Source organism: Empidonax traillii, unplaced genomic scaffold (genome assembly GCF_003031625.1).
Source record: "Empidonax traillii isolate 1590-97213 ecotype Southwest subspecies unplaced genomic scaffold, ASM303162v1 scaffold1678:size223582, whole genome shotgun sequence".
Classification (NCBI taxonomy): Eukaryota; Metazoa; Chordata; class Aves; order Passeriformes; family Tyrannidae; genus Empidonax; species Empidonax traillii.
The window spans coordinates 186,257-209,986 of NW_020956871.1; positions in this window are offsets into that span (position 1 = coordinate 186,257).

Genomic DNA, 23,730 nt, shown 5'->3' on the forward strand with positions numbered 1-23,730 from the left:
CCCTCTCCCGACTGATTCCACCTCATGGAAGTTTTTCTTCATCAAAATGCCAGGTGATACCCAGCCTGATGCCCCTGAGGGAGCCGAGGATGTGCTACCAAGGCTGCTGCCTGCAGCAGGCAGAGCTGCCCACCTGTCACACGAGCCAACAGGTCTGGCTGATGGGACCTATGCTGTGCTGACTCACAGCCCTTTCATTTTTATCCCCTGGTTTGTGCTTGCCAAGCTCCCAGGTCAGCCATTCCTCTGTGGAACAGGGGTTTGACCTCCCACTGCTGCTCTCACCAGCTGCCTTTGCCTCTTTTTGCCCTGATTTGATTCTCAGAAGGGCTCGGCAGAACGTTTTGGGGGACGAGGGCTGCGCGAAGGGGCTTTCACCTTCAGCTGTGCAGCCACACAGGCACGTGCCACTCTCAAAAACACCCCCCTCACCTTTCCAGAGGCTTTATTAGCTAATGCAGCTCCCAGGCTCGCAGACACCAAGGCTGGCTTGCATCCAGCCCCAGCACAGCAAGGGCAGAGTGAGCTCACGTCTGTCTGCAGCCGTCCCCGAGGATGCTCCAGCAGAGGGGGAGGAATTTAAATGAACACCATGGCTCCTAAGGAGGTTTCAGTGCCTCCATGGGCAGAGTAGAGCCAGAGAATCGAGGATTGGGTTGCTCAGATCCCCATCCAGCCCGGCCTTGTGCACAGCACAGCTGGGTATCAGGACAGAAAAATCTTCCTTTTTGGTTTTTTTTAGGTGCTCTGACCCACGAAACTGTGAACAAAAATATCTATGATTGAGACAGCAGAAATAAGGTGAACACAAATTATCTCTCAATCAAGAACCCAACTTTTTTGCTTCTTTTTGTCCCTGTGTTACATTCCCAGAACATCTGTGGAAGCTGCCAAATCTAACCTCAGCTTACCTATATAACTGGGGAGGAGGAAGCTGACTTTGTTCCAGGCTTCTCAATCTCCTGTGTTGCTGTTGCTCCTTCCTAAAATTCGGGGTGCTCTCCTAAACCCCTTGGAAAAGCTGCCACCTGCACAGAACTGGATGATCTGGAGAGATGTTATTTCCAGGCCATAACCTGGCAGGAGATCTTTTCCCTTTGCTGAGTGTGACCCAGCAGAGCAGGCAAACCAGTGGTTAAATTCAGCACAGCCAGAAAAGAGGGGGGACTGTTCACCTGCCTGGAGTGAAACGTGCAGGTGCTGACACTTCAGGATCCAGATATCAGCGTTTCCCTATTTCCCTCACCTGCCCCATCTCCCAAAATGCTGAGCACTGAGCCGTGCAGGACTGGCAGTGCTGCACCAGCCCAAAACAGCAAAGCAAAGCAGGCTCTCCAAAATCCTCTGCGAGGAGAGAGAATAAATAAGCTCTGAATGACACAGTTTTTAACAACAAAATCATTCTACGGACAGAGTGTGTAATGAGCTCCAGTCAGAGCAAGTTATAGAGGAATAATTTTCTAGTACCTGGAGCTAGCAACCACTTCATGGATGCTTTTTATTCCTGGGTTGTAAATTGATTTTATACATCATTTATCAATGGAGGCCTGGCTATATAATAGGTATATTTTAATATTTATGCCTCTCCACCCGCATGCTCAGCAAACAAATGGGAACAATAGGACATGGTTGGTGTTACAAGTCACTGGGATATCTCCCCCTGCTCCCAGGTAAGGGTGATGGAGGTCTGCAAGTGACAGATAAACCCAGGGAAATTTGATTATGTGACTCATAAAGAATGACTCCCGTGTTGCAGAAGAGGATTAGAGAAGTGCTGGGGGCTTAAGTTTTGCGTTGCATTTCCATATATTGCATTTACAAAGCCGAAGGCACCAGAATCCTCAGGGGGACACACCCCACAGACACCCTGGCTGTCCACGGGGCTGCAGATCCACAGCACAGGCAGGGGAGTTTGGGTGTCCCCACTTTGGGAAAGGGAAGGTGTCTTCTTTCTGTGGACAAGATCTGGCAGGTGGGGGAAGATGGGCAGCAAACTGGCCTTGCAGCTCCTCAAAGTGCTGCCCTGCCCCTCCTTTCGTGCTCACCCATCTAGAACTCCCACCTAAACCGCTATCCTGAGTGTTTTCCAAAACATTTCCTGCCTCTGTTTATTTTCATTAAGTTCTCTCTGAATAAAACTTCTGACGAGTCCCTTCGCTTGCTCAGGCTATCAGCTCTATTACAGAGCACGCAAAGAGGACTCCCGCAGAAAGATCTTGTGCTAAACCCCACTGCTCCGGGGAGGAATCATTAATATTCAGCAGAGAAAGCAGGGAAATACATTTACTCCCCACTCACAGCTAAAGCTGTTCTTCAGGCAGCTACTTAATCTGTGGTCACCGTGCTATTTACTTCCAGAAAGGAGATGAATACCCAGAGCTCTCAAGCTGGTTCAGTTTTTAAAAAAAACAAACCTCAAAACAAGAAACAGACTTAATTTAGACTTAATTCATGGTCGGGGAAGTCAGAACCACATTCAGAGGCTAACAGAACCTCTGTCCTTTGGTGTGACAGAGCCATAAACAGAGGGAGCGACACTCCACGGATTCCAACTGCACTAATTATCTCCCCATTACTGATGTTGATGAGACACACTCTCTGCTATGTTAAATACCCTGTTGTTTATAGATGGAGGTACAATCAAGAAGTACAACCTCAGCCAACAACAGCAAAACACACCTCTGTTTTCCTTCCCACACACTCCAGGCAGCACGGTTCATGAAAAATAATCTTGTTTGCAGCCTCAAAGTGCCTTTCCAGCTCCCCAGCCTGGGGAGGATGAAGCAAGAGAAGAGTGAGATGGCTTGGGTGCATCTATTGAACACATCCCTTGAAAGACTGGCCACCAGTTCATCTGCCTGCTGGCTGTGGAAGTTGTTGGCTCAGCATGAAGCAGGTTGAGGGAGGACAACAGTGGTTAACCAGGTGAGGAACCTGGGTTGGACAGCACAACACAGCCTCGTTGTCTACTGCCAATAAGGGAGAGCCTTGGAGAAAATCCAATGGAAAGGACAAGGCACAAGGTGGGAAATGGGATCATCTCAGGCTCCAGGTGATGAGCATCTGACAGATCTCTGGAGAACGGGAGCACTGAGCACTGGAGGCAGAAATAAACCCACCAGCACTTCTGCTTTGTGGTGGGAGGAAGTCACCAGGATCCCCAGGCTCTGCCTGTTTAGGAGAGCAGCCTCAAAGTGACTCTCTCTCTCTCTCTGTTTTTCCAGTTGTCCCTCCCCTGCAGCACAAGGATGAACTGTAATTCCCAGGCCATGGGCTATTCCACCCAATCCTGGTGCTGCTTCCCAACCACCAGAGCCAGGAGCTCTTCCACACCATTCCTGCAGCAGGAGGCATTAACAAGAATAACTTGGTGATAAAACCCACAGCTGAAAGAGGAGATACCTGGAGATCCTGCCTGTTCCTTCCCCACTTGGTAGTGTTGACAGAGATGCTGCTTTTCCAAATTACAATATTAACAGAAAAAACACCCATCAGGGAAGCAGTTAAACACACAAACACATCACTGCAAGGAGGATTACAAAAGAGAAGTGCAGGGGAAGGCAGTGTCAAGATAATCATGAGCATCTACATTTTTCCTTGTACACTCAAATTACAAAGGAGCCTTTTAGGGGTGGAAAAAATGTTTTCAGTCTAAAAAAAAATTGCTATGTCAAGCAAGAAGATCTTCCTGCCCCCTCTTGCCTTCCCCACGGTGGCTTCCAAGGTCACTCCACAGAGTTATTCAGCATGAAGGCCTCTGAAATGATGTGGCTTGACATGTCAATTTTGTGCTAGCAGGCCACAGGCCAGTGTCTGGGAGGAGCTGCAGCCCCTGGCAGAGTTGGGAGACTCAGCAGGGAAGGAGTGTTGGAGTCTCAGCGATGCCCTGAGCCACTCTGGCCCGACAAATGTCACTGTGATGCAGCTAAAACCCTGCAGAGGCAGGAGAGGGGCTGCACTGCCACAGCCCTGTCCCTCCCAGGAGCCTGGAGAGTTTATTCAGAGAGACTTCTTTAACCATCCCATTTAAATGAAAGCTCCGGTGTCAGCGGAGGGAGCTGGACTTGAAAACCGATCCTTTTCCCCCCCTCAATTCCCTTCAGCAGCAAGGCTGGCACGGGAATCGAGGTCAAGTTTTGTTTTCAAACACAAGTAGAGGTTTGATGGGCTGGGTTTGTGGCTGCACCAGCTCAGCTGTGACAGGATGCTCCGGGACTGATGTCTCACCAGGTCAGCCTGTGCTTGACTCTGATGCTTCCTTGGAAAGAGTGGGATGTAAAAGCGCCAGAAGGAAAGCAGGAGACTTTAGGCTTTAGTTCCCAGCTCTGCCATAAAGTCCCAGCTCAGTCATTTAATCCTCCTTGGCCCACGTGCTGCTTGGGCAAGAAAAATCTTCATTGCTCTTCACAGCCCCCTCTCCATCCTCTCCCTTCCTTATTATTCCCAAGCAACACATCTCAGCTGTGAGAGTAAATCCATCCCTCAACACCCCTGGCCAAACACAAAGCCTTATATCACTGAAATAACTGCAACTCAGGGCCCAGCCTGGCACTGGTCATTACCATCTCATCTCCCAGTCCCCGCTGTCCTTTTATAATCCCCCAATTCCCACTGAACTCCTGTTCATCCTGCTTTAGCCCTCAGGCTCTGTGGTTCCCTGGCAGCACCTAAGTCCCTTCTCTTTTGAATGGACTTTTATTTGAAGGCTAAATCACTGAATCATTCAATTAACACAGAAATGACAAGGCAATGTTCTGGTAAATAAGTTTATATTCAGTACTGAATGCCTTGGAGAAGGGAGCACAGATCCCTGCCCAGCCTTAGGACCCCCAGCAATTTTAGTGCCTTGGTTTCTGTTTTACCTAGATATTTTTTTTAACCTATTTTCCACCTTTCCATTCTCACCCTGACGTCTGGAAGGATGCACAGAGTTAAACAGGTCCTGATAACTCCCCTCTGGCAGGGCAGGGGTCACTCCCCTCTTTGCTGTGCCTGTCACTTATGATACACTTGTACAGAAAAACAATTTTGCTCCTGGATAGGAAGCATCCCATCTTCCTGCTGATGCATTTGTAACCTGTCATTCCATGCCCCCAGCCTGTCAGTCAGCAGGGGAAGGGCCACCTGCCTCCTGTTGCTGGGGCACAAAGGCAGGGGTGGGAAAAACACCCCCCAAATTGCAGCCAAAGTGGTGTTTTGAGGGAGAACACCCCTGGGAAAGGAATAGATTCCCTCCTATCCCACAGCACTTGTGGCTTGGCTGCCTAACTTGTGACAGAAATAATGATAAATCATGCAGAACACTTCCTGTCACTAATTTGCTTGGTTTTAGCCCCCAGGAGCCCACAGCACATGAGACTGTGAAGTGGCTCCAGCTGTTCACCTGATTCCAGCATCCCACATCTGGGTATCGTTACACAAAGCACTAAGAAACAGTCCCTGTTCCAGCAAGAATTTTATCCACCCCCTGATATAAAAGCACTTCTCCCCTCCACCAGTGAATTCTGGGACAGTGGGGCTTTTTTGGGGGTCTCCATTTCCCTTGGGAAGTTGTGGGAGCAGCATCCTGCATGTCAGCTCCCCAAACAAGGGATTGGTATTAAACCCACTCTGTTTTCGGTGGCCCGTTGCAGTCCCTGAGCTCAGGGGTGGGTGGGTGCAGCAGGTAGATTGGAAATGCTGCCTCTGGAGCAGCAGGAGAGCACATCACACAACCTTAAACACCTCTGGGCTGCTGCTTGAAGAATACCCTTTCCCACCCCAGGAACGCAACCACTGCTGGTGGGGAGAGGAGACCTGGCAAGCAAAGTGAGTTAAAGACACTGAGTTAAAGCCCTGGTTGCTTTGATGCTGCCCTGAATGTCAGCCAGGAACTCTTCATTAAGCACCAAAGCTCCCAGAGCGTGTCTGTGCCTGGGGAAGAGAGACACCAACTCCTTCTTGATTTCAGGGCAGCCCCTCCGTGTCCAGGAGCTCCAGAGCAATCCCTGACAGCCTCATCCAACGAGCCCTGGGGGAAAGAAATGAGCCTGAACTTTGTATTCATTGATTGTGGCTTTCTCCAGACCTTTGCTAACACCAAACGTTCACTTTTCACCCAATCCCTTTATCTCAGTCTCTTTTTTTTTTTTTTTCCCTTGAACTGAGCTGCCAGAAATCATTTCTCTCGGCTCATAAACACGTTTCCATTTGAGGAAAAGCAAGTAACCTTTGCTGCAGAATTGCTTCACCCTTCTGAGCTCTGAGAGATCCTATTCTTCTGTTTCCACAGATAAAAAATTTCCCAGGGGAGGTGGAAGCAGCAGGGAAAGGGGGTTTAGTGTGTACTGGGGGTTCGTCCTCCTCCTCAAAATACATCCTGGTTTGCCATCCCATCCAGTGTTAATAAAACACAACCTGAGTGTCTGAGTTCATTGTCAGCTAAAGGAGTGGTTGGTGTCTGGAATGCACATGTAATCTTGTTTTTAAATACTATACATGAAGCAATCTTTCTGTTTTGCAGATGGGGAGCTGCAGCAGGAGGGGATTAAGGAATTCCTCTGGTGTCAAAGCCAAGGCCACTTCCCCTCCCTGAACCTGCCTTCTTTAATGCACGTCTTTGATAGCCTAATTGGATATCAAGACAGCACTTTTTGGGTCTTCAAGTATTTATTTACATATTTATCATACTCTGTATTTCAGGGAAATCCCAAAGGCAGTTCTTCACTGCAACCCATCTTCGAGGACAATTGAACAGGGATAAATTCTAGTTGTTCTCCAAAGAGATGCTTTCCTGGGGGGATGGAAGATGAGAGTTACCATGTCTAACTTCCCCACAGCACCCAGGAATGGAAGAAGATTCCTTCCCCTGTTCCTTCAGATCCCTGATCCTCGCTCCTCTCTTGAGAACAGTGATAAAATGCACTCATTACCTCTACTTCAGTGGATGGAAAATGAGGGGAAAGTGGTTGTTTATTAGATGTCGAGAAACACCAAACCCTTTTAAACCTGTACTCTTAAAAGAAAGGAAAAAGGTAAAAAGGTAATTTTCCAGGAAGCTCCTGTCACTATTTGAAAAGAGAGAGTAAAAAAGACTGCTTTTATTATCTGCTTTATTTATGGTGACTTAATAACGACACAGACAAGTACATTACTTGCTCAGCCACTTCCCTGCTGCTGCCTTTGTAAAGACAAAGGAGCAATCAAATGTTTGTCTGTTTGCTAAAAGCTGAGCTCAATAGTCAACCAACAGGGGGTTTCACCTGTGGCTTGGGAAAAGGGAGGTGGAGTGCAGGTTTAATGGAGATTTACACGATCCTGGACCTTAGGGCAGCAGGGTTTAAGGAGAGAGAGGGGAGTTTTACAGGATTTCCTACCTTTTTTCTGGGTTATTGCCCATTTTTAAACAGCCAAAGGAGAACATCTTGCCATGGTGGGAAGCAGGGATGGCTCTGCAGCGGTGTCACCCACCAAAAGGGAGCTAAAGCATTAATCCCACTGCCTGAGCTTTGATTGAGGCTTGGATTCTCCAGAGCCCAGTGGATGCAGCAGAGTTGTTCCCAAACGTGATGGAACAGCCTCATTCCTCAACCCTGCACAGGATTGAGGCCAAGTACCAGAGAAAGTAAGGGGGAAAAAAAGGAGGGAAAAAAAAAGAGAGCTTTGGGTTTGGGTACAGAGTATCATGGAAGAGAAAGATAATATTCCTTCCTGACCTCCTGGAGAATCCTGAGCCCTGGCATTCGGCATGGAGAACTTCAGCAAATCCAGAGGGACGTTTCTGGTGTCTGATATGGATTTTTTGATCGCCCTGTACACAGTCACCCAGCCAGCACAAAGCTCCCTTGCTACAAGGCACAGACAGTTCTTAATTAAGTGGCTTAGCTGGGGAGTGATTTATGCTGCTCACAAAGTTCTCCAGACCCAGTTCCTGCATCACCAGGGCGCTGTTGACTCTCAGCAGCAAGTGCTTAAACAGCTTGGAGGTCTTTTCCACTCAGCTGTTTAAGGTGAGTGAGCAGTGCATCCCCTGAACATTCCAGCAGCCAAGGAGAGGAGCGATGCAGCCATTAAAACCTGTGTCTGCTAATTCAGAATGCACTCAGGGCTGTCCCTGAGCATCCTGCTATGAGGCAGAGCCTTAAAATGCTATTTACCCATCACGGAGCAAAGTGGGTGCTGCAGCTCTGAAGGGAGGTGGGAGCAGAACAATATCTGTGGGGAAAGGAAGGACAGCAGCATCAGCATCTCTGACACCGGGGCAGGGTCCTGTCCAGAAGGGAGGAGGGAGGGAAGGAAGTTGTGTGTCTGCAGAGGGGTCCCTTCTCAGAGGAGAGAAGCCAAACAAGCCTTCCAATATGATTATCTATCAGCAGATGGATAGCTCTTGGTATTGATCCTCCAGCACAGCTAACTAGGAAGGCTAAGGGGCTTTTGTCTGACTTCAGAATAAACTTAATCCATCATGTGATTCGTTAAGTGACTATCCTGACTTTCTCCTAGGAATGCCTGGAAGTTTCCACAGATATAAAATCGTACATGTTTGGGGACAGGAACAGCCTCTGGACATATCCAGTGGCACAGACTGGCTTAGAGTAGAGGAGGCAAATCCAGGGTGGGGGAAAGGAAGCCCCAAGCAAGCTGCCTCAATCAGAAAAACCCTGATAAAGGGTATAGGGAGAATGGAAGAGGAAAAAAAAAACACCCCACAAGGCCCTGCAACCCCATCTGTCTCTGACAGGAGCAGGTACATTGGGCACTAAGGAGTTTGCTGTTAGATGTTTTTTTCCTCTGCTGATGGATGGCATTTCCAGGGTGTTATTAACTGCACTGGACTCCAACACTTTGGGGTGATCTATGGAGCAGCAGCAGCCTTAAAGTATTTGGCACTCTGGCCATGGATTATAGAAAAGGAGTGAAAATTGAAGCAGTTCCTCAGAGCATCCCCATCTGTCAAGGTGTGTGTGCACACGGGGGGTGTGGGCACGGGCAGGCAGTGCAAGGAGCAGCTGAGGAAGGGCAGCTGGCCAGTGCAGTGCATCACTTCTCTGAAAAATGAAGGCTCTTCACTCGGTCTCCAGAAGCCCCAGCTGCTCACAGGAGTGAGAAATTGAGGTGGCCACACTCGGAAAAGCAGAGGAGGAAGGAAGAGGGGTGATGGAAGCCAAGCAGAGATGCTCAGAATGGCAAGGAGCCTGTTCAGGACAGAGTGTTTTGGGGCCTGAGGGAGAGGAGAAGTCGGGTTGAAGGCAGGCAACCCCCATTTCCATGTGGCATTTGAGAGCCACATTGCAGCATATGGCTAATCCTCTATTTTTTTGGAAGTGGCTGAGGAGCCTGAGCCATCTCATCCAGCATTTCCAGAGGCAGAGGAAGGCACAGTGGGGCTTCCACTCCTTTTGGGCATTTAATTAACACTGAGCTGCTGTGTGGGGAGCACAAACCCCGTCTGGAGAAGACACAGAGTGGGGTTGAAATATTTCCCTGACCCCACCACTCAGCTCTGTCCTGAAAACACACAGGGCTGTGACCTGCCATCACAACAGCAATTTTGAGCATCAGTTAATCTTCCTTTAAGCAGTTCTCACTCCTGGATTGTGATGTACAATACAGTCACAGTTTCAAGATTGTCTTCTGCTGCACCCTAAATTTACTATGGCATAAAGGAGCAAAGAAACAACCCCACCCCACACCTGCTGGGTATTGAAACTGCTGGATTAGTTGCAAAGCCTGAATCCACAAGCCAAATCCCCTCCCTGTCTCTCCCCAGCTGGAGCAATTTGCCAAACTTAGCGCTAATTTATGAATCATTTCAGTCAACTCGAAACTGGCCTTCGTAATATTTATTTGTCAAATATTCACCCACTAAGGACTGTCTTGTTGCAGTTTCAGGGCTCTAATTAAATCATGGCATGAATTGGAAGAAGCCATTCCTCCAGCAGGGCTGAGCTGACCTCCTCAACTCATTTATTCCCTGATAACCATCGTATGGAGCCACTCAGCACCCCGGAGGGAAAAGATACTTCACATCCCATTGATCCTGAGTTTTTCCCTGACTTCTCAAGCAGCTCTTATTTTTATTACACAAATACATTCACTGATCAGAAATTACTTGACCAGCTACCGAGAAAAAAACCCTTCATTCATGTCTCCCAAGGAGCCAAAGCTGGAAGAAATCCCAAGTGCAGGCTGGATCATTGGAGGAGACACCAAGCAATGCCAGGGGAGCCCGGAGCGGTGTTATGAAAGGTGACAGCTCTTGCTGTTGGACAGCGTTTGAAAATGTGAGTAATCATCAAGGTGTCATTTGCATTCCCCCTCTGATCGAAGCACTGGACAGGAAAACACGGAGTTCTGCAGGGGAAAATGTGCAGAGGTGCTGGAGAACCCCCAGCACGGAGCGACTGCTCGGCAGCCACAGCACTCCCCAGCTGTCAGGAGAAATTTAACTGTTTATGGCCTCCTGCTCCTGTGAGCCATTAAAACAAACAAACAACAGCTGCTCCCTTCTCCTTCGCAGCACCAGCAGGGCCAGGTTTGTTCATTATTAATTCTGTTTGGCATTTATATCACAGGGGTGCAAACTCCTGCTCCCAGACCTTGTGTTAGAGGCTTAACGCTCCCAGAACAAACATGTGCTGCTCATCCAGGAAGCTGAGCACATCCAGAAGGGATCTGTGCAGAAGGAAATTCAGCATTCCTGCCCAGGTGGGGGGAAGTGAGGCAGGTCAGGTTCCACCTCCCAGGCTCCCTTGGGTCTGGCAAACAGCACAGTGCTGCCTTTCCACGCTGGTATCAGACTCCTGCATCCTCAACAGATCCCAAAATCCCCCTGGGATGGCACAAAGGTGGGGTGGAGGAGCACCAAAATAGGGCCAGGTTTCCAACAGCTGTAATTCCACCCAGGGAGAGGCACGGAGAGCTCATTAAAGTGCTCTCACTGAGCCGAGGTGCCACCTCCCAGTGGGATGGAGCCACCTGATTTCCACGGGCTGCTTTGGAAATGTCATCCTCAGCCACTGTGAAATGAAAAGGCCAAAGGAGAATTTCATGGAGCCTGAGGCTCAACAAGAGCAAAGGGAGTTGCTGCTGCCAGTGCTCACAGAGGATGTTGCCCTAAGAGGAGCAGTATAATCCGTCCCACAGGAGCAATAAAGTCTCTCCCAGGGTTCTCCTGTCCACTCATCCATTCATTCCTCCCCCTTCCGAGGGAAATGGGAGGATCTCTGTGTTCTGCCCAAAGACACACACGCCCTGTTCCACTCTGCTCCCCTCAGAAGCCAAATATATCATCAGAGCACGAGCTGAGGCTGCTCCACCCTCCCCGTGCCCAGCAAAGGGGACACTTGGCACACGAGAGTGAAGAAGAAATGGGATGAATAAAGTGTCAAGTCGCTGAAGGCAGGAAGAGCACTTTGGAGCTGAGCTGCTGCTGGTTCCTGCACAGCCATGCCTGCCTTTCCATCCACGTGAGTGCAGGAAGGACACACAGAGCATGTGCCACCCTGCAGTCACACCTGGGACCCCCACAAAGCCGAGGAACAACAGAGAAAGGTGGCATTCATGAAACTAGGTGGATGCCAAGTGTTGCTGTGGCCAGCTAGAGGTTTTTAGATTCGGCTGTTCCCAGTTAATCCCAGTTATCGCACTGCTGTGGGGTGGGAGAACAGACGTTTCACTGGGTGGCTCAGCAGCACATCCCACTCCTTTAAAATCAGGTGCAAACATTCCCTCCAGTGTGACAAATATCCCTTTGGAAGGAGGAGCCAAAAAATAGCTCCTTAGTGAACCTCCCCCTCTCTTAGGCTGCCTCCCTCCCCACAGTGAAGTTAATCTTTGTCTCAGTGTTCCTGCACCATCTTCTCCTCTCCTTGACCCATGGCCATGCCTGGGGAAGTTTTCTCCACCGATTTCTTCCAAGTCAGTTAAAAAAGTCTTGGGAATATTCATCATCGTGACACAGCCCTTAGCTAAAGGCTCTGCAGAAAGTCACCATCCATCTTCCCAGCTCTGAGCTGCCCTGCTCTGCACACCGGGGGGTCTGGGCACCCACCACTCCAGGGGGATTATCCTGGGAGCAGGAGGAGGGATGAGCTCCCCCCCAGTCCCTTTGGGACAGGGACACAGAGACCTCCAGGGATCAGACAAGAGACTGGGCTTTACTTCCAGCCAAGAAGCCTGTTCAGACCTCTGAGCCCAGACAGCAGATTAATGTCTCCTTTTTCTTCCTCCTGCCTTTTAAAGTGCACTCCATTGCCTGCCACATTTATTACCCTTCCTCTGCTCCGCCTAATTCTTTGTCACCTGTTCTCTCCCGCCTCTTCAGAGATAAGGAGCTGTAAAAGGGCTTTTTTTTTTTTTTTTTTTTTTTTTTTTTTTTTTTTTTTTTTTTTTTTTTTTTTTTTTTTTTTTTTTAACCCAAATGGGAGGCTATTAGGAGATTAAACACGGCAGATGCTAAAGAGGCCTTCACACTGCTCAGCAGATTTACCTGCAGGAGCAGAAATATTTGGGAACATATGGAAAGGCCTTTCAGGCAAAGCATCTTCCTCATGCTGGGAGAGGCACCTTCCTTGTGGCTTTTTCCCAGGAGGTGTGAAATTTAGAGCACACCTAAAACACTCCTGTATGGCAGAGAACAGACTCCTTAGTCCTTTTCCCAACCCTGGAAGTGTCCAAGGCCAGGTTGGAGCAACCTGGTCTAGTGGAAGGTGTCCCTGCCCATGGCAGGGGGTGGAACAAGATGAGGGTCACAGCAGGATCAGGGAAGGATCATACCTAGGAGACAGGAGAACAGAGGCACAGCAAGAACTGAAATTCTGGTGAGATGCTGCACCAGAAGGCGAGGTGGAAATGAAAGGCAGCTAAGCTGTTTGCCAGCACTGGGCAAGGTGGTTCCTCACATTACAGAGGACAGAACAAAACAGGAATTGTGGAGAAAGCTGCCTGTTAAAAGAAGAAGAAAATGTTTTCTCCCCTTTTCCCCTAAGCCTTTACAAGAGTTATGCAAGTTGACTTTATCTACTGCAAATCCTCCTTTCTGTTGTCAGCTCTTGCACAGCTGAAGTCCTTAATTCTCCTACACACACTATGGGCCAGGGTGGGTAATATCTGCTTTAGCCTTCCCATAATGAATCCCAGCTCCATCCCCCTGGGCTGCCATGGCTATTGATTCCAGCCTAACACCTCAGCTTGTTTCCTGTCAGCTCAGTCACACACCCCTTATCTGGCCAGGCACATTTATCTCTGATTTTCTTTCCTTGCTGCTTTCAGAACCCGCTCAGTTTTTGCCACATAACGAGGTGAGTTGGGGGGTTTGTATCAGCCTGACTGTGCTCCTTCCCCATCTGCTCTGTGCTGGCAGCAGCCAGCAATAGGATAACGTCGGGATGCAAGGCATTAAAATTCTTTCCTTCTTTATGCTCTTTGCAGATGCCTTTGCTGTCAGACCTGCCCCAGCTGCCTGTTCCCTGGGGCACTGCTCCTTGCTGGTGTCCTGATACCCCGGGATGCTGCACAGCCTGCGCTCGCTGCAAACTGCTCCAAGGGCATCTCTGCTCAGGACTGAGCTGTCAGCTCCCAGCAGGGGCAGCCTGCAGGGTTCAGGAGTTCCAGGAGCAGAGCTGAAGGGCACTGGCACCGTAAGGGTCGGATCTGATGTGTGTGTGGAAAGGCTGAGGCTCAGCTTTCCCACTGCTCGAGTCGTGCCTTGCAGGGGTTTGGGGGGGACGCACTGCAAGTCACCAGCTCGCAGGGACAGCGCATTCCCTGCCAGCTGAATGCAGCAAGGCACAGGCTGACAAGGCAGCATCCTCTGCTGGGAGGAGCAGCACCTTCCCCAGGTAGTTTGGCTCTGTTGTACTGCACCAAAAGCATGGCGAGGCAGCTCAGAACTCCATCAGCAAACTGATGCTGGAGAGGGCAAGGACACCCCAAAACCACTGAGAGCCCCAAAGTGGTGCTGCAGGTCCTCAGAAACACCTTGATGTGGCACCTGAATTAGTGACTGGGCTATGAGGGGCCCACCCTGACCCTGCTGCTCCCAGGCCCCTCTTCCAGCAACTGAGCTGGGAGTTTGGGTGAAGTTACCCCCCCCACTCACACTCTGAGCTCCCTGCATTGTGTGTGGCCCCATCCCCTGAACGGTTCTTTGTGAACTGCCTCAATTTCAGATCCCTGCTTTGGAGATAAAACCTCTCTCCAGCAGCCCTGGGCTAAACAATAGAACCCATCAGCCTTTCTGGGGTCGGAAAATCTCCTCCAGTGAACCTTTATCCCACTCTCCTCTCCCAGCATCCCAAACTGCTGCTCCTCTTGTTTGTTTGCCTTTCAAAGGTTGGGCTGAGCCAATCCTGAGCCCACCAGGTCACCAGAGGTGGGACTGGTGCTCCTGCCACCCCCTTTGGCATCAGCTGCTTGCCCAGCACCCAGCCAGGTATCCCAGGGGGTCTGTGCCCCCTCCAGTGCCAAGGGGCATCCTCCTGGTCCTTCCTCCTGATCCAGAGCACACAGCAGTGACAATCAGCCTTCCACTGAGCCCAGAGAGCCCGTTCCCTGCGCTGTTAATCCCAGCAAAATCCCTCCCCTCTCCTTCAGCTCCGTGTTTTTCCTGCTGCTGTGTTTGCAGCCACCCAGCAGAGCCCCCTCCCTGGCCCTGAGGGTTGGCTGAGGACAGGACACAGCTCGTGGAATTGCCCAACTCCCTCCCTCTGCCTCACCTTGCAGCCGTTTATAGACGAGGTATTTAAAGTTTTAAGTCCCTAATAATACATCCCTTATTCCTGTGCCTAATCCTGTCAGCCTCTCCCTTGTCCTCAGAAGGCAGAGTGGGGAATTTGGCCAGCTGAGGATGCAGTGGCAGATGCTGCTGACTCACAGTGGGGCTGGTGGTGCAGGGACACAGTTTGTTCCCACCCCAGAGGGGCCAGAATCAGCCAATTTGTGCAAAAATCCAAGGATTGATGAGGCAGATGAGTTCCTCGTGCTTCAGTTCTTACAGCTACTTCTGGAGTTGCTTTACAGCATCCCTTCCCCCCCCTTTTTTTTTTTTCTTACTTTAAATTGCAATATAAAGCTTAGAAGGTCAGCCCTTTTTTTTTTACAAGAATAAATTAGACTCCTTATTTGTTAAAAAGTCTGACTTGGAAAGCAAATGTGAATTTGCTGAGGGGAAAAAAAAATAAAAACATTTAATGAGATCCAAGAAATATTAACAAGTCTGGAAACCAGAGAAAGGGAATGTAGGAGTGTTAATTAAAGATAACAGGCTCCAATGCAGGAAGTGGGGACATTCCAATGATACTCAGAGGGGACTGATGCTCATGGCTTTTGTTTTTTCCTCCTAAGGTTGTAAAACTGGGGGAGGATTTGTCTCCAGTTCTTGTGTGTTTCTATGTGGTGAAGCTGATGATGTGCCAGAGTTGTTCTGGGGCAGCTTCGTGCACTGGGGCACAAGAGGCAACTCTGGAGGGAGAAATGTGAATATTTGGACCCAAACAGGAAGGACAGAAGTTACAACTATTCCCTGCTGTTCTGTACTGCCCTGTATCAGTCCTGCTTTAGTTCCCTGAGGCATTTCATATGCCTGGAGCAGCAAGCTGATTATCTTAGACTCCCCTCACCATCAGGGAAAAATACAGATTCCCTGGAGCCAAGCAGGGAAGAAATGGACAATTCCTTTCCCAGGCCAGGTAGAAAATCCCAGAAAGGATGTTCCAGTATTCTCCTAGCCCAAATTAATGCAGATATCCATCAGGATGCTGCCAAAGCTCTCTGCTCTGTCACTGAGTGCTGCCTCACCAACTGCCTCTGCAGAGCTGAAATTGGGCTCTTCCCCACTTCCCTCGCCCTCCCCTTCCCTCCCCAGTAAATCTGAGTGGACTGAAGCATTAAACAAAAAAAAAAAAAGTTACCTTAAAAACCTCCTCTGATTAAAGGACAGGCAGTGTAATTCCACAGCTGTTTAAAGTGAAACCCATAAAGGTTAAGTTTAATATCAGGGAGAGGAGATTTCATCTCACTGGAGCTGTCAGTCAAACCAGGGCCAGGGGAGCTCTTACAAGAAAATCCTCAGTGGTCCTTTCCTTTCCAGGACTCAGGGAATGATCCACAGCCTGGTTTGCACCTGGACAAGGACTGGTTGTGGACAGCACATCCCTGGAGTTTCCAAGGTCAGGTTGGACAGGGATTGGAGCAACCTGGGCTGGTGGAATGTGTCCCTGCCCAGGGCAGGGGGTGGAGTGAGATGAGCTTTAAGTTTCCTTCCAATTTTAGGATTCTGTGAACTGGCAAAGGACCCCAGTGAGGGCAGGGGGGAAAAGTTTTCTTCCCTCAGGGGTAAAAGGCAGATGCATCTGCTCCTTTTGGGCTGTTGGCTTGCACTGCCTTTGCTGGGTTTAAAAAGTGCCCCATGTTTTCTTGCAGCAGCTCTCCCCTTGTTCATCCCCCTCACCCTGTGGCTCCCACATCCCCTCCAACACCTCTGTCCAGCCCCTTCTCTGCTGGCAATCACTCAGCTATTCACAAAACCTGAGTACACCTGCCTTTGCATCCTGCATTGCTGCAGCCTCACTCCTGCTGCATCACTAACACAATGTGAGCCTGTCCAGGGCAATAAAAAACCCCAATCCCAACAGGAGACTCTGCTGTATCCAGGATTCTGTGCCAAGGAGGATGAGAGAACAAACAGAAAAAGCAATGCTTGACCCCCCTCAAAGACAACAGCACCAGCATCAGCTGGCTGGAGCTGCTGCAATCCATAAGGGAAAGGAGGGAAATCAGTGGATTGGACAGAGGTGGGAAAGAGAGGCCAACTTCCCCCAAAATGCTGGATTCAAAAATCATTTCTCACAAAGAACTTCGGGGCAGTTGCTCCAAAGCTTCCCTGGCAAGTTGTTTCCCCCAAAAGCCAGTGCTTCAGAGACGATCAGAGCTGGCTCTAAATGCATTTGTAGTCAGTTCAGAAGAAGCAGGGATAGCCACAAATGTCCATGGGATATTGGGAAGCACTCGAGTCCTGACACTCTGAGGCTGGTTTAGACACCAGCCCTGTTTGGTCTCTCACACTCCCTGCCCAAAGCCAGCACCAGCAGCTCTGCTGGAAGGCTCAGAAAGCCTTGCAGCAGGTGGAGAGAAAACAACCTTTCCCTGGGGAAATTTCCTTCCTGACCCTGATTAATTAGAAGCTGCCTGATGCCCTGAAGCATGGAGATGAACACCAGAGGAGGAGACCAAAGGCAGACGAAAGGTTGCCCAGGGGAAGCAGCAGCTACCTGCCAACCTGACAAGCTATGACTTGAGCTGCAAACCAGTCTTGCAAGGGGACCTAAAAGCGTTTTAAAGTGCATTTTCCTGCCGTAAAAGCAAGGCACTTCCCTCCTTGGGAATCAAAGCGGGTCTCCTGGGCTGAATTTCATTTCCTCTGTAATGAAAATTAATAGTGGTGGTAAAGACTAAGGCAAGGAGAAGGTACAGCTTCCTCCCACTCCTCAGCTCTGTGCCTGCCACTCTGCTGCAAATCTGTGCCACTCTGGAAAAAAAAAAAAAAAAAAAAACAAACCAACAGCCAGGCAGTCACTACATTTTAATTATGCCAGTAATGCATTTGCAGTCAATATTCCCCCCTGGAATCACCACAATAACCATTTAAACACAAGGTCTGCTCTAGCACAGACCACAGTGCTCCAGGATTACTTATTCCCACAGTGTTCTCTTCCACTCAGAGAACTTCTCCCCCCTGTGTCTGCTCTTCTCTCTGCTGTTGCTCCTCTCCTCTCCTCTAACAGGCAGGCAAAGGTTTCTGGTAAATGACAAAACACACACACACACACAAAATGAGAGAATATGCAGCTTTTCCATGAAGGCAATCAGAAAATAACTTTCCAGGAAAATCCAGGACTTGACAGTGAAAGCATTTTGGCTTCAGGCAGCACAGTTGCATCCTAGCATTTTTCCTGGGTTAGGACACAGTTAGAAGGGAAAAAAAGAGGAAAATGGAAAGGAGATTAATAGTCAGAGTATGTGAGTATCAGATATATAGAAGGACCTTTGCAGAGGAATTGCCAGGCAAGGGCAGCAATGAAGGCTCCTGTCACCTGGCACTAAAGGAGCCCTTATAAAAACAAACCTAATTTTCATTGCTTGAGGCCTAAAAGTTCATTAACAAGATCATGCAGTTAATAGGAGTGCATATGAAGACATGAAGAGGATCAAACAGCGGAGCTAAAACAACAGCCAAAGAAGTGGAATCAAAAGTTGGTTTGGAGGAAGTGGATCAATTCTCATGAAATTCTCATCCCCAGAAGACCTCCAGGTCTGCAATCTTAACTTCCTGGGGAGGAAGCATCAAGTACAATGTGCAAAGTCTGCTTAATAAGAGGGATATTCCTCCCAGCTCCTCATCCATCCTTTTTTGTCCATGCTGGTAATTCCAGAGCTGCAGAAGGGGCAGGGCCAGCATGGACTGTTCCCTTCCCAGATGCCTTTCCAAGGCTCACAGCACCAGGATAGTCCATGGTTTCTAAAAGGCTTCCTCCAGAGAGTAACAACATCAGAAGCATCCAAAGAGGAACCAGAGAGAGAACTTGAGGGCTGATGCTCCCTCGGTCTTTATTTAATTTAATATTCATGACTGATCCCAGCAGGGGGACTAAAAATCTCCCACTCTGAAATCAAAATGCTGTATAAAAGCCTATTTAAATTATTTGGGAGAAATAAAGTGACCTTCAGAACTGCAGCTTCCACGTGCTGTGCCACATTCCAAGGGATCTCCCAGGAATGACTCCCCTGGCTCCCCAAAACCTCCTGGCCCTTCCTTGCACAGGCAGTAAAACACAGCTGGGTCAGAGTAACACATCACATGAATTATAATCCAAGCCCTGATACCGCCTGAAGAGGATGTTTGAAGATCGGTTGTCTGAGGAAGAGGCAGAATTGGGTCTAGAAAATTCAGCATGAACTGAAAAAAACAGAAAAGTTCAGACAAAGAAAGGACCTGGACACACACACAGGTGGATCAGTTTAGCTGAGAAAACTGTCCTTTCTAGCATTATACCTCTTCTAGCTGGCCCATCCTGTCTCAAACACTTCCAATAAAACTCTAATTTCAATTTCCCTGTATCTCCCTTTCACAAAGTTCCTGCCTCTTCTCGCTGCTTGCAGCAATCCCCTCTCCTTCCTTGAGAAAGAAAATAAATGCTGAATTTAATTATATCTTTATGCACACACGTGTGTTTAGGTTTGGTTGTTTTGTTTTGTTTTGTTTTGTTTTTTTTCCCAGCTGCTACAGCCATTCCTATCAGTCCCAGGATGGGATGCAGGAAGGTCATTCGAGGTTATAGCCACAACTATATATATTTATATTTATAATTATAATTATATTTATATTTATATTGATATTTATAGTTTTATATATTATATATTTATTTTACATATTTATATATTTATATTTTTATATATTTATAAATATATATTTATATTTTTTATATATATATAAAAGGTCCCAGGATTGGGTTCTTCCCACTTGGTCACCCAGTTTTCAGTGCCCTTTGGGGATGCTGCTTCTGACCCCCCCAGCAGCACCAGGAGTGATGGGGGTTCAGCTGATCAATACCAGAGGAGCAGATTAAGGGGACCATCGATCAGCACCGTTTACATGAGACCTGTCAGGCTGCAGACAAAAAAAAAAAAAAAAAAAAAAAAAAAAAAAAAAAAAAAAAAAAAAAAAAAAAAAAAAAAAAAAAAAAAAAAAAAAAAAAAAAAAAAAAAAAAAAAAAAAGAAGAGGTGATGTGAAACAATCCTGTCTGAAGGTTTTTAGCAATCCTTACAAATTGCTGTGGTGAATAACTTGTTGCCTGTATTTATCCCTTTTCAAATTGTCTCTTAGCTCCACTCATCCATCTTCATTCCTCTCCGCTTGCTCCAGACGCTCTTGGCTGCTACCTCATTATTTTACATTTGTCCCCTGCCTGGCTGAGCCTGGCTCAGACACACAGAGCAGCCTCAGGAGGACAGATTGCCCCCTGGGGCAATGCCACTGGCTCTGCTATGAACCCAGCACGGCCTCTCACACACCTCCCCACATCCCTGCTGCCCAGGAGGTGTGTCCCCAAACACACAGCTGGGAGAAAACACCTTCTGCAGGTATTTCCTAGTCCAGTTTTCTCGCTGCTCCCTATCAGAGGAGCACTGTCTTCCACCCTAAAAGCCCCTCCACCTTCACCCCCAGTCACTCTCACACCCCATCAGGCCTCCACAGCTGCTCGTTTTAAAAAAAACCTCATCCTCAAAACTCGATGTGTTGCTTTCCCCACGCTTCAGAATTCCTCTCTCCTTCATTTGCCAGCCTGAAACGTGTGAACTACCCAACATCTCCCAGCCACTGCTCTCCCTAATTTGTACTCAGCGTTGCCTCCCTCTTGTTTGCCTCTGAAAAACGTTTTAAAGCAGCAGTGTTTGTGGGAAAGATGCTGTCCAAAACAAACTTATATTGAGCTGTAAATCTCAGCTAAGATGGGCACAGAGTCACAGGCTCCAAGTAGGTGGTTTGAGAGCACACACTTATGCAGGGGGGAAGAACAATTCCCTTCCCAACAGCCACTGAAACAACCTGAGGGGCTTTGTTGGGCTCTTCCCAGCCCAGGGATGTATCAGTGCTCCATCCTGCAGCCACACCAAACTTGCAGCCCCTCTGAGCTTTCTGAACAGCCACAGGTACTTCCTCACTGCTTCCCTGATTTTATGGAGCAGCATCCAACCAGCCACCATCAGCATGGGGAGCATTCCTCAGTCTCGCCTCGAAATCACTCTCATTTCTTCCCACCAAGACAGTTTTCCCTTCCCAAGTCAAGGGGCTGAGCACCTGAGCCTGGTGCCCAAATCTCTGGGCTGTCACTGGGCCAAATTTCTTCAGCACCAACACTACAGACATCCCTAAAAGCCCAACTGCCTCCTGCCACTCTGCACCATCTCCCCACCCAGGGCACTCCCCACTCTGAAAAGCTGTGCTGTAATAGGTGACTAATCCGGCTGGACACTTATTTTATGCTGTTTAATTCGCTTTATCCAGTGCTAATTTGCCTTTTGCTGGGTGCCTGTCAGGAATCCATGGCTCAGCAATTCACTGAGCAGCCTAAGCTCGGCTCAGGCTTCATAAATAGCACCCCAGTGGCTGGGGCTCAGTGACAGAGCTGCCAAGCAACACTGATCTGCTGGGATCTGCCTCCAGAGACGCAGTTTTCCAGCTCTAATTCCCTGTTTGCTCCCCCAGTACCTTCCCCCCTGCAAGTCCTGCTCCCCCATGGCATCATTACTATTATGCAGTGGCCACGACAGCCCCCTGGCAAAAAATCTAAAACCCCCTCAGGGAAGCGATGGACAAGGATTTGCTCTCCAAAAATAGATGGCAAGAAAGGGAGGGTAAAAAAGGGCTCGGGACCTGCTGCTTCACCAGAGCAGCACAGGAGGGGGAAAGGATTTGCCCAGTGGGATTTTCCAAGTTTCCAGCTGGTTGCCAGGCTCGGGCTTCACACTCCCAGCCAGCAGGGGAAGCAGGAGCATCAGCACTGCACATCCTTTGGAGGCAGCCTGGCAAATAATGCCGTGGAGGTGAACAATAAGAACTTCCCAAGGGGAGCCAGAAACTCATCTGCCACCCTGATCCCCAGAACTGTCACTGCAAGGATTGCTGGTCACCTCCCAGCTGCTCTAAAGCCTGGATTCCTCCAGAAAGGACCTAAAATAGGTTATTGTATAGAAGCAAAGAGCACTAGAGTCTCAGCTCTGAGCAAAGTCATTTTTTTAGCACAGTGGTCAAAACTGAAGGACTTAAAAGTGGGGTTTTTTTTTCATGCCTATGGAAAATGAATATATCATTGTTTCTCATGGAAATAAATCCCCTCATCCTCATGTTGCCCAGAGAAGCTGTGGCTGCCCCATCCCTGGAAGTGTTCAAGGCCAGGTTGAAACAACCTGGGGCAGTGGAAGGTGTCCCTTGTGGGAATGAGATGATCCTTAAGGTCCCTTCCAACCCAAACCATTCTAGGATTCTATTTTATGTTTTAACCCCTGTATATGCAATTGTACCGTTTGATCTTGAGCAAAATGTTTACCTTTCTGCTGAAAACCATTAATCCAACTTGGCAAAGCTCAGGAATTGTTCTAGTCCACACAAATTATATTTTTACAGCAGTGGAGAATACTCAGCCTCTAACCAATTAGAATTAGAATTAGAGCTCAGACCCTTATGCAAAAATACAAAAAAAAAAAAAAAAAGCAGGTGCAATTGCAGTATTTTTGAGATTATTCATCATTCAGCAAAATTACATAATCATGAGGAGGAAAAACATTTGACCAAGTTGAGTTTGGTTTTGATCTTCTCTAGAAATTCTGCCCTGGGCCATCATTTGAATGATGCTGGGATTTTGGGAGTGGGTGTTGTTTTGTTTTTTTTTTTAAGATTCTTCCTGCCTTCTTATAATTACATTCCTTTTAGTAAGTTTTCCCTTGTCATAAAGCAGGAATACCCTGAGAGCCAGGGTACCTTGTCTCACTGCTTCTGCTGAAAAGGAAACTCCAATTAAATAAGGAGGAAAACCCCCCACAAGGACACCAAAAAATGGAAATGATTAAGATTTACAGCTGTTACATAAACTGTCAGTGTGTGCTGCTGATTTATTTTGCCTTCCCCAAATCAATTCCTGAATGATCATAAACATCTGGCAGACAGAGGAAGAGAAATAGTGCGTTTTTGGGGGTATATTTTAGGGGGGGGAAACACTACAAAAGAACACCCAGAGCAGGTTTTGAGCCATATTTTTATTTTCCATGTGGAGCTGGAGGATAATTGAACCCCAACCCTTCCCCTGCCCGAGTAACCTCTGTGCCCCTGTAAACATGGGATGTGCCAAGGGGAAAGCAAAGGTTTTCAGGCAGAGAAATCCACATTCTCACTGGAAAATAAAAGGATTTCGGGACAACCAGCAATGTTACCTCCAAGGAAACGAATTGCTGCCTTTTATTTTTTTTTTTAAACTAAAAAAGAATACTTTGAACTATTGGTAAGAAAATGGGAGCGTGCTGCTGGTGGCACGGGGAGAAATATGTTATTTCCTTGTTCCTCAGCAGCTTAAAAAAATCTGTCAATTAGCAAATGGCTATGCAAATGGGATCCCACTTGACAGGCAGAGCTCCAACACGGCGATGACAGCAATGGGAAAAAGCAAGAAGCACAATAATATTTACAGAGAAGCAGCAACACCAGGTAAATATTTTCGTTGGGGTATAAACTGTATACATTTTAAGTGTTCTCAGCGTTACTCTCAGTGTAATTATTTGCACCGAGCAGGATGTAAAAAGAGGCACTGTGCAAATAAATACAGCAATGGCTGAAAAAAGGGCAAAAAAAGGGAGGTTTAGGCAACAGCCTGTCAGACAGAAGCGTGGTGAGTCAATGAAATGAGCTGCTCAGTGCACTCCCAGGCACTTCCACTCGCCCTTTCGCAGGATTTTTGGATCCATCAGCGTCTGTGGTCACCTCCCAGAGCACTGAATCAGGGCTGGGGGTGGCTCTCCCAGGGCTTTGCTAACGCAGCAAAGATCAGCCTCAGCCAAATGGCAGATGGGCAGAGGGGGAAGATGCTGCAGCAAAGCAAAGCCAAGCCAGGAGGAACCTTTTGGTGCTCGTTTCCAGACTGCACAGCCTGGGCTTGGCTTGGCTGGCTTGGTTTCTCCATGCTGGCACTGCCACTACTTCC